A 15,901-nucleotide genomic window follows, 5' to 3' on the forward strand; every position below is an offset into this window, starting at 1 on the left:
TTTAAAAACAGGGTAGCTGACGGTGGAATGAAGGAAGGAGAATCCTATTTTCAGTAGCTGAATGGTTCTCTTGTGCACGTGAGTTATGTGTATTTTACCACAATGTTTTTTGTTTGTTTTTTAATGTTTTTTATTTATTTCTAGGAGAGAGAGAGAGAGAGACAGCGTGAGCAGGGGAGGGTCAGAGAGAGAGGGAGTCACAGACTGAAACAGGCTCCAGGCTCTGAGCTGGCAGTCAGCACAGAGCCCGACGCGGGGCTCGAACCCACGAACCGCGAGATCATGACCTAAGAGAAAGTTGGACGCTTAACCGACTAAGCCACCCAGGCGCCCCTTACCACAATGTTTAATAGGAAGCTAAATGAACATCTATACCCTACTTCCAAAGGGTGAAAACGAACAAATTCGGTGACTAATAGAGTAGTGGTTTATGTAGTACCAACTTTCAAAAAGAGCTGCGAGTCAGTATATTTGCAGACTCTCCATTGGACCATCCATTACTAAATGCACACTGTCTACACAGCCAGCTCCAGCTGGGTTCCTGTCACCACCATGGGACAGAGATGGCACTTGTTGGGATCACCGGTGCCCTCCATGCTGACAAACATGGGGTCACTTCTCTGTCGCCATCTTTCTCGACCTCAGCCAACATGGCTGACCATCCCCTCCTTCTTGAAATCTTTCCTTCCTTTGCTGTATCACACAGCCTGCTGGCTTCTGGTCACCGTTCTCCCTCGGTCTCCTCCACTGGCCACTGGAGGCCACATTCCCAGTCTTCTTGTCTGGTTGCTTCTTCAATTCTCTGACCCCTAAATGCCGGAAACCCAAAGCTTGGTTCTGAGAGCCTCCCTGTGTCCATGCATGCTCTTCAGGCAAGCTGACCAGGCGGGCTGGTCTCTGTCTGCTGGCGACTCCCAGCTCTGAGTTTGTGACCTTTCCCTTCCCCTAGACCTGACATCTCCTCTTGGATGTCTGTTAAAGGTCTCCAATTCAGTGTGACCAAAACAGAGTTCCCGATACGCCGCCCTGCCTGCGTTCTCCTCCCTCCCAAGGCTTCTCCCCCACTTCTTCCCAGCACCAGGCCTGCCTGCCCAGTTCTGGGGCCAAATCTAGGAGTCTCTCCTGATTCCTCCTCCACCTGCTTCCATTTCTAAGCCATCTGGAGTCCTGGTGACTCCGCCTCCAAACCTAAGAGCACACGTGTCCACTTCTCTCCATCTCCACAGTCACCACGCGGGCCAGACCCCCGTCCTCTCTCACCCGGACTATTCAAACACCCCTACTGGTCTCTCGGCTCCCACCTTGCCCTCCAGCACACCCCCCACTGCCTTTAAACAGGCAAATGAAGTCACGTGTCTCCTCTACTTTCACCCTAAGCCGTCCACGCCACGTACATAAACCCTAGGCTCCTTTCCTGGACAATAAATCCTCCATGCGCCTATCTGATCATGCTTCCCTTCCAGTCTGCCTTTCCCATCACCCTTCAGGGTAGCCATTGTCCTGAGAGCCTGGGATGTTCTTTTTTTTAATGTTTTTTATTTATTTCTGAGAGACAGACAGAGAGAGAGACAGAGAGAGACAGAGAGAGGCAGCATGAGCAGGGAAGGTCAGAGAGAGAGGGAGACACAGAATCCGAAACAGGCTCCAGGCTCCGAGCTGTCAGCACAGAGCCCGATGCGGGGCTCGAACCCACGAACCGTGAGATCATGACCTGAGCCAAAGTTGGATGCTTAACTGACTGAGCCACCCAGGCGCCCCTGCATGTACATTTTTTAAATTTAATTTTATTGTGGGAAGAACATTTACCATGAGATCTACCCTCTTCACAAACTTTTAAGTGCACAATACAGTCATGTTAACCGTAGGCACAACATTGTACGGCAACCTCTGGAACTTACTCGTCTTGCGTAACCGACACATTACACCTGTTGATTGGCAACTGCCTGTGTCCCCTCCTCCAACACCTGGCAATGGCCATTCCACTCCCTGCTTCTCTGAGTTCAGCTGGTTTGGATGGCTCACGTAACTGGAATCGTCCGGTCTTCGTCCTTCTGCGGCGGGCTTGTTTTCACTCAGCCCGGCGTCCTCGAGGTCCATCCATGCTGTCACATGTTGCAGAATCTCCTTCTTAAAAGCCGAATCCTATCCCTTTGCGCGTATTTTCTTTATCCATTCATCCAACTGTGGACACGTAGGCTGTTTTCACACCTTGTGAATGGCGTCACCATACTCACAGGAGTGCTAATATCTCTTTGAGATCATGATTTAAACTATTTTGGACAAGCACCCTGAAGTGGGGCTGCTGGATCTTATGGTAGTTCCGTATTTTAATTTTTTTGAGGAACCTCTAGGGTTCTAATTTTCCCACTTCCTTGCTAACACTTGTGTGTGTGTGTGTTTAATGTTTATATTTATTTGTTTTTGAGAGATAGTCGGAGGCAGAGAGAGGGAGAGAGGGAATCCCAAGCAGGCTCCACACTGTCAGTGCAGAGCCCTACGGGGGGCTCAATCCCACGAACCATGAGACCGTGACCTGAACCAAAATCAAAAGTCGGATGCTTTACTGACTGAGCCACCCAGGAGCCCCAACACTTGTGGGGTTTTTTTTTTTTATAATATTCATCTTAACAGATGTGAAGTGGTCTCTCATTGTGCTTTTGATCCGCATTCCCCTGATGACTAGTGATGTTGAACATTTTTTCATATACCTGTTGGCCATGTGTATGTCTTCTTCGAAGAAATTTCTGTTCAAGTATTGGGACCAGTTTTGATTGGGCTTTTAGGATTTTATTGTTGTCATTGTTAAATTGTGGGAGCTCTTTATGTATTTTTGAAATTAGCCCCTTGTCAGTTGTGTGGTTGGTATGTGTCTTCTCCCATTCTGCAAGTCGTTTTTTCTTTTGTTGGTTGTCTCCAGTGCTATGGAGAAGCTTTTTCATTTGATGTAGTCTAGCTTCTTTATTTTTGCTTTGGTTGCCAGTGCTTTGGGTCTCATAACCATGAAATAATTTCCAAGACCAATGTCATGAAGATTTCTCCCTACGTTTTCTTCTAGGAGTTTTACAATCTCAGGTCTTACATTCAAGTCTTTCATCAATCCTCAGCTGACTTTTGTGTGTAGTATAAGGTGCATTCTTTTGCATGTGGATCTCCAGTTTTCCATCATTTGGTGAGGAGACTATCGTTTCCCCATTGTATATTCTTGGACACTGTCCCTCCTACCCCCGTCAAAAACCAGTTAACTGTATGTCTGTCGACTTATTTCTGGGCTCACTGTTCGGATCCATTGGTCTGTATGTCCATCTTTATATAGCACCATATTATTTTAATTACTGTAGATTTGTCATGTCTATTTGAAATCAAGAACTATAATGACTTCAGCTTTATTCTTCTTCATCAAGATTGGTTAGATTGATTTGATTATTCAGAGATAATTATGTATTACAAGAAATAAAATCCTAGTTTGGGCAAGTCACGCCACCTCTATGAAGTTAAGTTTGTTTTGTTTTCCTCTAGATAAAAAGGTGACATATCTCATGAATTTATTGGGATGATGGAGAGAAAATAAATTTGGCTTTTCTAACACCACTCTTGCTTAGGTTTGGGCTCATTCCGTAATTAGCAACTGTCTTTCTAATGCAGTACCTGTTTTTTCTGACGGCATAGGTCACCCCGCTGTTCTGAGCTTACCCACCCACTTACAAAGCCCAGAACTGGAAAGATGATCATATAGGTCGTTGACCTTAGAAATAAAATAGTGAGTTATTTTTCCAGCAATTTATTTGGGAATAGCAGAGAATTGCAATTTGGGGGTAAAGATGCCATGGCAAAAACATAGGCAAGTCCCACAAACAACGGAAAAGAATTTTATTTTATGAAGAAGCAGGAGGCTGGGCTGTTTTGAACCCAGTCCACTGGAGAAAAGCACACGTTCAGGGTGCTGACGGGGGTTCCCTGGCTGAGCTGCAAGGGTGGGTGATAGCCTGTAAGGGAGGCTGTGCACATCTCTTAGTCTTGGAGCCTACAGCTGATGATTCCTGTTGAGGAGTCACGTGCCATGTCTGAAAGGGACACTTCTTGGACAGTGGTATGGTGGGAGAGCTCCCCTCCTGGCTTCCCGCCTCCATTTCAGCAAGGTTACCCTGAGCACTAACACCAGGGTCCTTCCCCGATGCCCTTGCGTCCTGTCTTGTTTCAGAGCTCTCCCGGGAGGAAGGAAAGGCCACGGCACCCCGTCTGGAGGAAAGACTTAACCATGGGCTCATGTTGAATGTCAGTGTGAGTCAACGGGTTGGGTTGCAAGTTGTAAACGTTACAGCCTACCCAAGTCACTCCATCCTGAGGTGGGTGAGACGCTCCACTTAGCTGCTCTCACAAGCCAAGAAACAAGCACATTCTGAAAACCAAATCGCTCATGGCCAAGGGTGCTCAGGAAGGGCTCCGAAACCGGGAAGTAACAACTGCCTAATGTCCAAACAAAGAGCTGAATCAGCCAATCTGGGCACAGCAACACAGGAGGGAGGAAACCATTTTGAAGAGTGAAAGGAATGAACACCGACTTCGCAAAGGTATCCTTTTGCAGTAGGTTAACACTTTGACGACCTTGAAAGTGAAACAGCCAGTTATTTTATCAGCGTGTCAGACAAACGCAACGAATTCTTCTGAGCCCGGAAACACATACTCCAAGAACATGGTGTTGGAAGAAAGAAGCCACTGGTTCTCAAACTGCAATGCACAAAACAACCACCTGGGGGCGCCCAGGGGCTCAGTCGGTTAAGCACCAGCTTACTCTCAGGTCATCATCTCATCTCCCAGCTGGAGTTCGAGCCCTGAGTTGGGCTCTGTGCTGACAGCTCGGAGCCTGGAGCCTGTTTTGGGTTCTGTGTCTCCCTCTCTCTCTGCTCCTTCCCTGCTTGCACTCTGTTTCTCTCTGTCTCTCAAAAATTAATAAACATTAAAAAATTAAGAAGAAAGAATCACCTGGAAAGTTTATTTAAATTCAGATTCCTGAGTCCCAATCCAAGTTACCGAGTCAATAAATGGAGGGGAAGGGGGCAATGACTTTGCACTTCTAACTTCCCAGGTGATCCAGGGAACATACTTTGAGGAGCCCTGATTCTAGTGGGATTCCCCTCAGTTCACAGAAGAGGGCTTCGAAAGACGTACCCTGTCTAAAGGACACAACCTTGTCTAACTAACAAAAACTTCTGGGTTTTTTTGCAAAAAAACATTGCATTTTGATAACTGTTTTTCATTAAACATTTCTCAATATTTAAATATTTTACATTCAGAAAACATTTTTTAATGTCTATTTATATTTGAGAGAGCGTGAGCGGGGGAGGGGCAGAGAGAGAAGGAGACACAGAATCTAAAACAGGCTCCAGGCTCAGCACAGAGCCCGACGTGGGCCTCGAACTCATGAACTGCGAGATCATGACCTGAGCTGAGCTGAATTAGATGTTTAACTGACTCAGCCACCCAGATGACCCTAAATATTTTACATTCAGACTTTAATTTTATATTTGTAATATTTTAAGTTAATTTGTAAAATTCATAACAATTATGATAATGATGCTTTGAAGGATCAGGAAACAATTTAATACATTTCTGTCTATGGGTTCAAACTGCTTCCCACACAGCACCTGTGAGACCTTATTACTTCCTGGTGTCATCCACCTTCATCATCATTTTTTTTAATGTTTATTTTTGAGAGAGACAGAGACAGAGTGTGAGCAGTACAGGGGCAGAGAGAGAGGGAGACACAGAATCTGAAACAGGCTCCAGGCTCTGAGCTGTCAGCACAGAGCCGGACGTGGGGCTCGAACCCATGAATTGTGAGATCATGACCTGAGCCAAAGTCAGACACCCAACTGCCAGAGCCACCCAGCACCCCCACCCGCCCATCATTGTACACGGCCTTGGAACGCTAATCCACAAACCGCCTCTAAACCCCAACACACTCGTCCGGCCTGGCTGGCTGCAGCGACCCCATTCAGTGAGGCAGAAATCGGGCCCGCTGGTCACTCAGGCATCTGTGTCCACCTGCTCGGGCCGTGGTGAGCTGGGTGTGCCCTGGAACTCCCCCGCTAACCCGCTCCCTGGCGGCATCTAGCAATTTGCTAGAAGGTGGGGAGGGGTAGAGAGAGAGGGAGAAAGAGAACCCCGCGCAGGCTCCACGCTGTCAGTGCAGAGACCAACGTGGGGCTCGATCTCATGAACTGTGAGGTCATAACCTGAGCCAGTATCAAGATTTGGACACCTAACCAGCCGAGCCACCCCGGCGCCACAGAGGTGTCCATTTAACAAGCTTTGCACCAAAATAGAAATCCAGATGCCCTTGAATGCTTTCACCCGGGATTCGCCCCCTGTATCTAAGAAATCTGCCAGCCAATTCCATCAATCTGCCGAGTGTCTTTGTTTACCATTATTTTGCTCAGCGATCACTCCCATTGTTAGAAAAGCAAATACGTGGGGCGCCTGGGTGGCTTAGTCGGTTAAGCGTCCGACTTTCGCTAAGGTCATGATATCACGGTTTGTGGGTTCGAGCCCCGCGTCGGGCTCTGTGCTGACTGCCAGCTCAGAGCCTGGAGCCTGTTTCAGAGTCTGTGACTCCCTCTCTCTCTGACCCTCCCCTGTTCACACTGTCTCTCTCTTTCCTAGAAATAAATAAAAATATTAAAAAAGAAAGGAAGGAAGGAAGGAAGGAAGGAAGGAAGGAAGAAAAAGAAAGAAAGAAAAAGAAAGAAAGAAAGAAAGAAAGAAAGAAAGAAAGAAAGAAAGAAAGAAAGAAAGAAAGAAAGAAAGAAAGAAAGAAAGAAAGAAAGAAAGAAAGAAAAGCAAATACGGGGGAGCCACCAGAGGGCAACAGAGAGGCTGCACAGTAGGCAGGTGAGGATTGCCAGCGACTCCACGTGACACTCAGGATCAGAAACTGGCTTCTCTGTCACCGGATCCCTTTAGATGGCCGCATCCTTCCTGGTGGCCCAGCACATCCTGAGGTGGCCCTCCTCGCGTCCCTGCCTGTGGCATGCTGGCCTCCATTTGTCTCGCCTGGGAGATGGGGCTGTGCGGTGGCTGATCGGGTCCTCGGGCAGCCCTCAGCCCAACGCCCACGCTGCTGCCCCAGGCAGGTCCTGGCTCTTAATGTGCTCACGGCTCCGATTGATGGCTCTGTCTGATTTCGGAAAATTAACGTGTTTAATCAGGACATTGGAAAGTTAACAGAAGGAGAGGAAGTCATAAGGCAGGAGACCCGCTTATATAGCAAAATCAGGGAGGAGATTAAAAACTGGGCTCTCATACTCACAGCCACTACCCACAGAGGTAAGTCCTGGCATGAGGCTTCGCCTAAACACGGTGCCACACTTACCACGACCAGAAGCTACTTCTGGAACATGGGAAGTGTGCAAGCAGCCGAACGTGCCCACAAGAGACCACGGGGCCCCTCGGCAACCTACCAGCCATCAACACGTGTCCGCCCTCGCCAGGAGACAATTCCGGCACCTCCGACTTTCTCTGGCTTCTTTGTTTCGTGGCTGGACGGTCCTACTCCCTCACTTCCCTTCTTGTCTTCCTCCCTAACGCACGGCCGAGGGGGCAGCGGTTGGCATGGGAGCTGCCGAAGCGAGCACAGAGGTCGGTGGTCTGAGAAGTCTCCTAGCTTTGCCTGGGGACCTTCCAACTTCCGCTCTTCCATAGCCCGGCTGCCAGGAGGGTGTGTGTGTGTGTGTGTGTGTGTGTGTGTGTGTGTGTGTGTTGTATCTTTGTTCATTTTAGCACTTAATAAAACCAGCACTCTTCGTGTCTGGATATGTTCTGGGGAGATCTGTAGGTGCTATAAAAATAGTTAAGTTTCTGTTTCCATTGAACGAATCCGGTGCTTTCTACCAGTTACAAACACTAGGCTTCTCTCTCAGGGTGAATACTTTCAACCGAAACACATTTTCATAGAATAACAATTTTGTTTCCTAAAAGTCAGTTTTCCTTGGGGCGCCTGGGTGGCTCAGTCGGTTAAGAGCCCGACTTCGGCTAAGGTCATGATCTCGTGGTTTGTGGGTTTGAGCCCCGCGTCGGGCTCTGTGTTGACAGCTCAGTGCCTGGAGCCTGTTTCAGATTCTGTGTCTCCCTCTCTCTCTCTGCCTTACCCCACTCATGCTGTCTCTCTCAAAAATAAATAAAAGTTTAAAAAAATTAAAAAAGAAAAAAGCTCCATTTAGAAACATTGCCTTAGGGTACCGTGGGTAAGCAAGGCTTAAATGTTTTAAAAAGTTCCTATTTTAAAAATGTCTGGGGAATTATTAGAATTCACCATGGTGGTCTGTTTTGTATTGCAGTTAAAAATGTTATCCACGAAGAAGTCTCAGTATATGAAAAGCAGTATCATGGCGAAGGATTTCTTGGGTTTGTGAACTGGAGACCATAGTCCAGCAGGACATCGAACAGCTGGTCGACCTGGTGCCCACCAGGCTCTCGAAGGCTCTTGGGGACGAATTCTCATGAGCACCTTCCACGTGATCGTGATCAGCCACTACCTCCCATAGGGGTCAATGCCCTGGAGGGGAGACCGGGATGTAACTACCAAAGCCTGCAGATCTTCTTTGCCCGTTTGGGGGGGAAGACGCGCGCGTGCAGGATTGTCCAGCCATTCCTCACCCTCCACACAGCTACTGAGGCTAGTCCGATGCCGTCCTGGAGGGGGAGAGAGCACTCACTCCCTGGAGGGACAGGAAATTGTTGGACCTGCTCACAGTTTGGGGTGGGGGTGGATTTTGTGTCGGTCTGAGATGCTGTACTGTCCCCTCCTCTCTTGTCTGTAGATCTGGGAAGCTCAGGCTTGGGACAGGGTCAGCGTATCGTGATTTATCCTCCCTGTGCCCCGCACCCATTTTATTCCTGCTTGCGGTTTATCAAGAGCTTTGTTCTTTTTTTTTTTTCGGGCAGAAATTGCCTGGTAAACGTTTGTTGACACAGCAAACATTTTGGTGAATTTTCCAGCCTTAATCAAACGACCCAGATAAGCACCCACGTGGTTTACCGCTGGCTGTGTTTATCTGGGTCCAACCTTTCAAAGAAGTAGGACATTTAGTGTCGTTTAGGAACTCAAGGCCAAGGTTATGAGCGCGGGCTTGCTGAGCTGGCAGCTCCAGGAGCTCCTGCTCCCTGCCACGGCTCAGAAGTTAGTGCGTGCTCCCTGGGAGGGGTGGAAGGAAGCGCCGGCCGGGCCGTCATCTCTGCATTGTCTACTGCATCACAGAAGGATGTGGGCTCGGTGCTGATGCTCTGAGCCCACGACTGTGCCGGTGACTGACCCGGATGTTCTCTGAATCTTTATCTGCCACAAAGACAGGATTGTGCACTAGGCCCCGTCCCAAGTCTTTACAAGTTGGACCTAAAAATGTTGCCACTGCGATGTGGGTTTCCACGTAAACAACTCTGATCTCCCTCCCCCCACCCCGCCTCAGTAAGGAGATGTCTGGCTTCCTTCTGGGCTCTAGATAAAAACCCTCTTCTGCCCAGGCCTGGGCCGGTGGGTCTGAATCTCATTCATTTCCCGTAACAACTGAATGAGACTCCTTTTACCTCTTTGGCCAGTTGGTAAAAATGATATCCAACGTATAACGTATGACGTCTCCACCGTTCCCAGGGGCTGTATCTGAGCCCCCGGGGGGCCTCCCCAGAGCAGCCCGTCCTTCCCAGGCATCGGCGTTGGGACCTCTGCCCCCCTCCCCCATGCTCCTGACAGCAAGAACTGGCTCTTCTCCAAGTCATCCCTTCCCTTCCCAGGATGGCTCTAACTGAGCCGGTGGGGAGTGGGGGTGTGGGGGGAGGAGGGGGTTGGGAAACAGGAGTCATGAGATTTCTGGGAAACACAGATGTCAAGCTGATCCTCCTGTGTTCATCAGTGCAGAGTCCTTCTAGAATGAGGGATGTAAAAATGTAGAGCAGACCACCATGGAGGAAGCAGGCAGATGGTGATGTGGGAGGGAGGGGCGGTCAGGACCCAGAGGAGGCCCCACGGCAGAGGAGCGAGGGGGGGGGCATAGGGGACGGAGGGACAGTACAGGTGCGGACAGCAGCGCGGGGTGCTGAGGGCCTTCTTAGTCACCAGGTAAAATCCAGGCCTTCTCCAGCTCAAGCTGTGCTTAACTGCATCTCAACACGACCCTGCATCCTACGATGTTCAAGCAACAAGGGCAAGACTAGAAGTAACGTGTTCCTCTTTCTTATCAAACCAGGACAAGATGGAGGACATACAAACGAGGCAAGTAGAGGCAGCAGAAAAGTCGGGTCGGACTGCAGTGTGGAGTACGGAACAGCTGGAACCAGATTTACCGCCTGGTTCCGAACAGAGTCCGGGAAGAGGGTTTGAACCCAGTGGGAAATCCTATGCGGGACCTTGAGTAGAAACCATCTTTCCCAAATGATCCGTCTTTGATGTCGCCCGTCACTGAGGCTGGGGTGCACGTGAGTGTGTAGTTCTCGGCGAGCATGTAGGTCAGAGCTGGGGGTGCGGAGGGTGTTTGCCCAGCAGAGGCTGGCATCGTGATCGACAGTTTCGTCACTGAGCGAAGGAGGGAGGGGCCCCTACTGTGTACGAAGTCCCTTCTGCAGTGACCAATATGCACATATTATCTCAGTTATAGTTTTACAGTAACCCTGTCAAGGAACTTTTAATTAATTTGGGAATCAGGTTTTATTAAAAAATTTTTTTAAGTTTATTTATCTATTTTTGAGAGAGAGAGAGGGAGAGAGAGAACGAGAGAGCAAGAGAGAGAGCAGGAGAGGGGCAGAGAGAGAGAGGGAAAGAGAGAGAATCCCAAGCAGGCTTTGCACTGTCATCGCAGAGAGGACTGAATTCACGACCCGTGAGACGGTGACCTGAGCTGAAATCTGAAGCCTCACTGACGGAGCCGCCCAGGTGCCCCGGAATCGGGTTTTGGGTGTGGGAAAGCGTGGACTCGAAAGCCGTTCCAACCACAAAGTTCTTCACGTTTTATGCTACACATCAAATACAAAGCTGCTATTATTGGCATACGGAAAAAATACAACCAATATTAATGTTACTCGCTATACTTTGGCTTTTTCCTTGAGGCTCAGAAGGCACTCAGGTCTGGAGGGCCTCGAACTCGCTGGGTCCACAAGACCCAGATCTTTCCCTGGATCCTGTGACCCTGTCACCTCCAGGGTTTCCAACCCTCCGTCCACGCCGGGTCCATAGGAATGAAGGGAGCTTTTAACCCATAAAGAAGCCCAACCTCTGAAGCCTTTTCTCAAGCAGAACAGAAAGTAGTTGCCCAGATGCGGGGCCCGCTGCCAGGCAAACGGGGCACCCCTATGAAGAGAGGGAACACAGGGCACCCTGAAGCAGGTCTCCATCAGCTCCCAGGAGGGGCCAGGGGGCCAAGAGGTCTCTCTGGGAGGTGGAGTGGGGAGGGGGAGGAGCTCCTGTGAAGGCTGGGATTTCCAGAATATGCTATGGGTTTGCCAGCTTACAGTGTGGGTTCTTAGTGCCAGAGGGAGTGCCCAGAGAGAGCCCAGAGAGAGCCTCCCCAGGCTCTGGGACTGACCACCGGCACCTCTCAAGGCAACCATCCACTCATCCGAGAATCCCAAGGCTTCTCTGCAAGTGCAGGCCGAGACCCCCTCCGGCTGACCCTTCTCCCCCTCTTCCAGGAAGCCAGCAAACATCTCGCCAAGCAGGCCTCATTCATAATTCAATATTCCATGCTGCAACAGAAGGGCACTTGCTTCCAGAAAGCCACGACGCAGATACCACCGGAGAGGGACTGCTCCTCCTGGCTGCTTCAAGAACCCAGCGACGGCGCCTCCCGGAGAGGAGCCTCCTGGAGGAGAAAACGGACCGGCCTGCTCAGCACGGCGCACTCTCTGGAAATGCTCCGGTGGGAGGGTCGGGTACACGGGAGGGCAGCAGTGCTTCAGGGTGTCTTCTGCTGCGCATTCTCTGTAAGGTGGCTCATGAGGTGGCTTCGTCTCTGGGACCACGCTCTGTCGCCTCTGTGTCCACGCAGCCCCAGAGTTTGTGCCTGATACCCACGTACGCCCAAGGGGTCCCCTCTGCCGGGAGGGATGGCTCCCCAGGCCTTGGGTGCCACAATCTCCCAGTTATGGTCTCCCTAAATCCTGCTGCCTTTCTTTGTGGATTTATCTCTTCCGCCATTAGACTATAAGACCCCAGAGTGGGGAAGTCAGTATCATATTCTTCTTTGGTATTTCCAGAATCTTACATGGTACCTGGTACCTAGTAGCTACTTAATAAACGATTATCTTCTAGAACAAATGAATGATGGCGATTACCTGGTGCTATGGCTTACATCCAGACTTTGATCGTTTGAGGTGGTGTCCCTGAGCTGGTCACTGTCAGAGGAATTCAGCCATGCCACCAGCTTCCCATTGTTGACCATCGTCGTGTTTCCAGCCCCCGAGGAGAAACGAGCCTGAGCGATACTGACTGTACTCTGTTTCTCTGGCTGCGACGAGTTCCCATTGCTACGGTAAGTCTCAAAAAGAAGTTTAATATGAAAAAGTATATTTTAAAAAATTTTAATGTTTATTTTTGAGAGACAGACAGACAGAATGTGAGCAGGGGAGGGGCAGAGAGAGGGAGACACAGATTCTGAAGCAGCTCCAGGCTCTGAGCTGTCAGCACAGAGCCCGACGCGGAGCTCGAACCCACGAAACGTGAGATCATGACCTGAGCCAAAGTCGGACGCTCAACTGACTGAGCCACCCAGGTGCCGAGAAATATATACATATTTTTTACATGTCGAGCTTCATACCAGTGGTCATCTTTAGATTGGAGAATTGCAGCTAATTTATTTTCTCCATCACTCTAAGCAATACTTAACTTCAGAGGGATTTTAGGAAGATTAAGTGAAACCATTTCTACAAACTACTTGTCCCAAAGCAAGTGTTTAAAAATCCAGCAACCCCTCCCGCCCATCAGACACTGCTCTCTTCCATACTCTCTAGGTCCGTAGAGGCTCCGGGGGCGAGCACTTGAACGTGACATCTGGCGCAACACAAGGCAGCCCATCACACTTGGCTTCCCAGCGGGTCGGAGCTTGGGACTGAGTGTGCGGCCCATGTTCTCATCAGAATAAGCCGATGGCTGCCGCAAGGGCCTCCGGACCTCCGCGGCTTATCACGGCCCAGCTGCGCCCCTTGCTCCCATCATGGATGCCCTCGGCCGACTGGCAGGGTCCTGAGCCACCCCGTCCCTGGGCCCCCAGCATCCTGCTGCCTCATGGCACCCCCATCGCCGGCGCTTTTGAGCCCCCACCAGACCCTCTGCATCTGACTGCCAGGTGAGGAACGGGAGAGTGTAGAGGGCTTTCTGGAAGGTTCCAGGAGCCAGGCTGGGGAACTGTGTAGCTCACTTCCTCCCACATTCCAGAGGCAGGCCTCAGGCCTGGGGCCTCGCCGGACTGCAAGGAAGGCTGGGAAATGAAGTCTGGCTGAGCAGACAGAAGCCAGGGGAGAGACCGGATTTGCCTGTTGTCACACCCACCCCTACATCTACGGGGAACATTCCCTGCACAAAACACGGGAGTATAGGACAGATGTGTTCTCTGCTCTTCCGTCTTACCCCGGGGTCCTTCACTCGCTCACACACCCAGGCACCCGGGTGCGCACACGTATGTTTTTTCCTGCAGTCCTGCTGCGGGCTGGGGTTTTGTTCCTAACGAGTGAGGAAATAAAGGAAGACCCCCCAAAGTTATTTAGCGGGAGCTGACGACTGCCGGGGTTTGGCCAGAGCCTCACAGGCAGGGAGAAGGCTCCATGGGAGCCCTGGCTGGAGGCTGGGAACAGTGAACGAGAAGCAGACGTCCCCTGTGACTGGCTAGGCGTACATATTCGGCTTTCTCTGGGGAGTCCTGAATCAGAAATAGGGACAAAAGGGGCGCCTGGGGGGGCTCAGTCGGTTAAGCATCAACTTCGACTCAGGTCACGATCTCCCGGTTCGTGGGTTCGAGCCTCGCGTCGGGCTCTGTGCTGACAGCTCGGAGCCTGGAGCTGCTTCGGATTCTGTGTCTCCCTCTCTGCCCCTCCCCTGCTCACGCTCTGTCTCTGTCTGTCCTCTCAAGAACAAATAAACATTAAAAAATTAAAAAAAAAAGTAGGGACAAAACATGAGAGAATCTGTCAGTTATGAAGCAAACCCTGGTCATTTGGAGCTAACTGCTTAGAGGTTATTGCTTAACTTTTGGGACTGTGGGTAGAAAACAGTCTGGCTCCCGGGCTGGTTTCGACAGAGGACAGGCTGGGTTCCGCTCGCTATAGGAGCTCTGTCTTTACGGACGGTCTGGCCGCTGTGTTGGGTATGTTCCGTCTCCCAGACTTTTCCCTTCGCTGGCCCTGGTGCTGCAGAAATGCCCCTGCAGGTGACACGTGCCGTGACCACAGTCCGGGCTGCCCATGCGTGGACCCATGCCCGCGTCATTACACCCCTCTGATGTTTCTCACACGGGCGGCAGTGGGGTGTGGGGGTCCCTTCCACCAGCGGTGCAGTGATGAGGCCGAAAGGTATTCATGAAAAGGTGTCCCCAGGTGGGACAAAGTTGGAGTTCCCATCTTCTTTCTACCCCTGGGGGGCGCTCCAACGTCTCACGGAGCTGGTCCAGCCACAGGTCAGGCAACTGCACTCCCAGCACAGGGGTCAGCTGGGGGAGGGTCCGCTTCTGCGGTGGGCGGCATTAACGGCCCCCCAAACAGCCAGGCTCTAATCCCCGCGCCTGTGAAAGTGACGGGCACCTGTACAAAATCCCTGACTCTATGTTGAGGTTCCATTTCATTTTTTAACCAATGAGCTCCTGAACTGGGCCGGCATCCATAATTGTTTTACAAACAGTCGTTCATAAAATCCTACAGAATGACTGGCGTTCGACCATAAAACTGCTGATGGGAACTTTATGAAGAGCAAAGAGTCAACTAATGCGGACCAGGAAGTTTGTGTTGACGGCACGAATAGAAGAATCCATCGGATGGTGACTGAAAGCGGCTCAGCCCGGTAGTCCCGAATTAACAGGTTCTCTCTCTTTTCTTGTTTATTTAAATCACGTGATGACTTTCTTCCTCTTTCTCTTCAAACCCCCTTGCCTTCCCTACCCAAGCCGGACACTTTTCTGGCTACTCTGCGATCGGTGCTCCCAGAGGTGCCATTCTGAGACCCCAAATGAAGGCCCTTGTTTTGTCTTAGCGTCACCCCCCTTCCTCGGGCGGCAGATAATTTAAATGGAGAAAGGGGTCTTTGTAGGTCTGGGGATGCCAAAGACTGAGCCGGGAAGGTGACCCTGGGTAATCCCCGCGGGCCCCAGATGCCATCACAGGTGTCCCCACTAGAGGGAGGCAGAGGGGTTGCTGTGACTACAGAGGAGGCCAAGTAAAGAAGGAGCAGATGGGAAGGGACCACGCTGCCGGCTGTGGAGGTAGAGGAAGGGGCCGGGAGCCAAGGAGAGCAAGGAACCCAGCTCTCGAAGAGGGACAAGGCAAGCAGAAGGATTCTGTCCAGAGTCTCTTGAGGGAGCATGGCCCCGTCCACACCGTGACTGTAGCCCTGTGAAACTGACCTTGGACTTGCGGCCTCGGAATTGTAGGAGAGGAAGTTTCTGTTGTTTTAAGCCACTGAGTTTGTGGCAATTTGTTAATGCAGCTGCAGCAAACTGATCCGGGCTCCAAGCTCTCCTGTCTGTCTGTGGACAGGCCTCGGGTCCTCGGTGGCCCCTGGCCAAAGACATCGGTTCTTTGCCATGTCGCATGTTGGGACTTTACCACAACATGGGAGCTCACATGGAGGGTCTAAAGGATTATCCGGATCAGGGTGGAAATGATTCATGCACACCCCTGTTCCTGTCACGGTGCCTGAGGTACCTGGCAAACAGAG

This window comes from Hyaena hyaena, unplaced genomic scaffold, assembly GCF_003009895.1.
Source record: "Hyaena hyaena isolate Hyena2069 unplaced genomic scaffold, ASM300989v1 scaffold_2, whole genome shotgun sequence".
NCBI classification, from domain to species: Eukaryota; Metazoa; Chordata; class Mammalia; order Carnivora; family Hyaenidae; genus Hyaena; species Hyaena hyaena.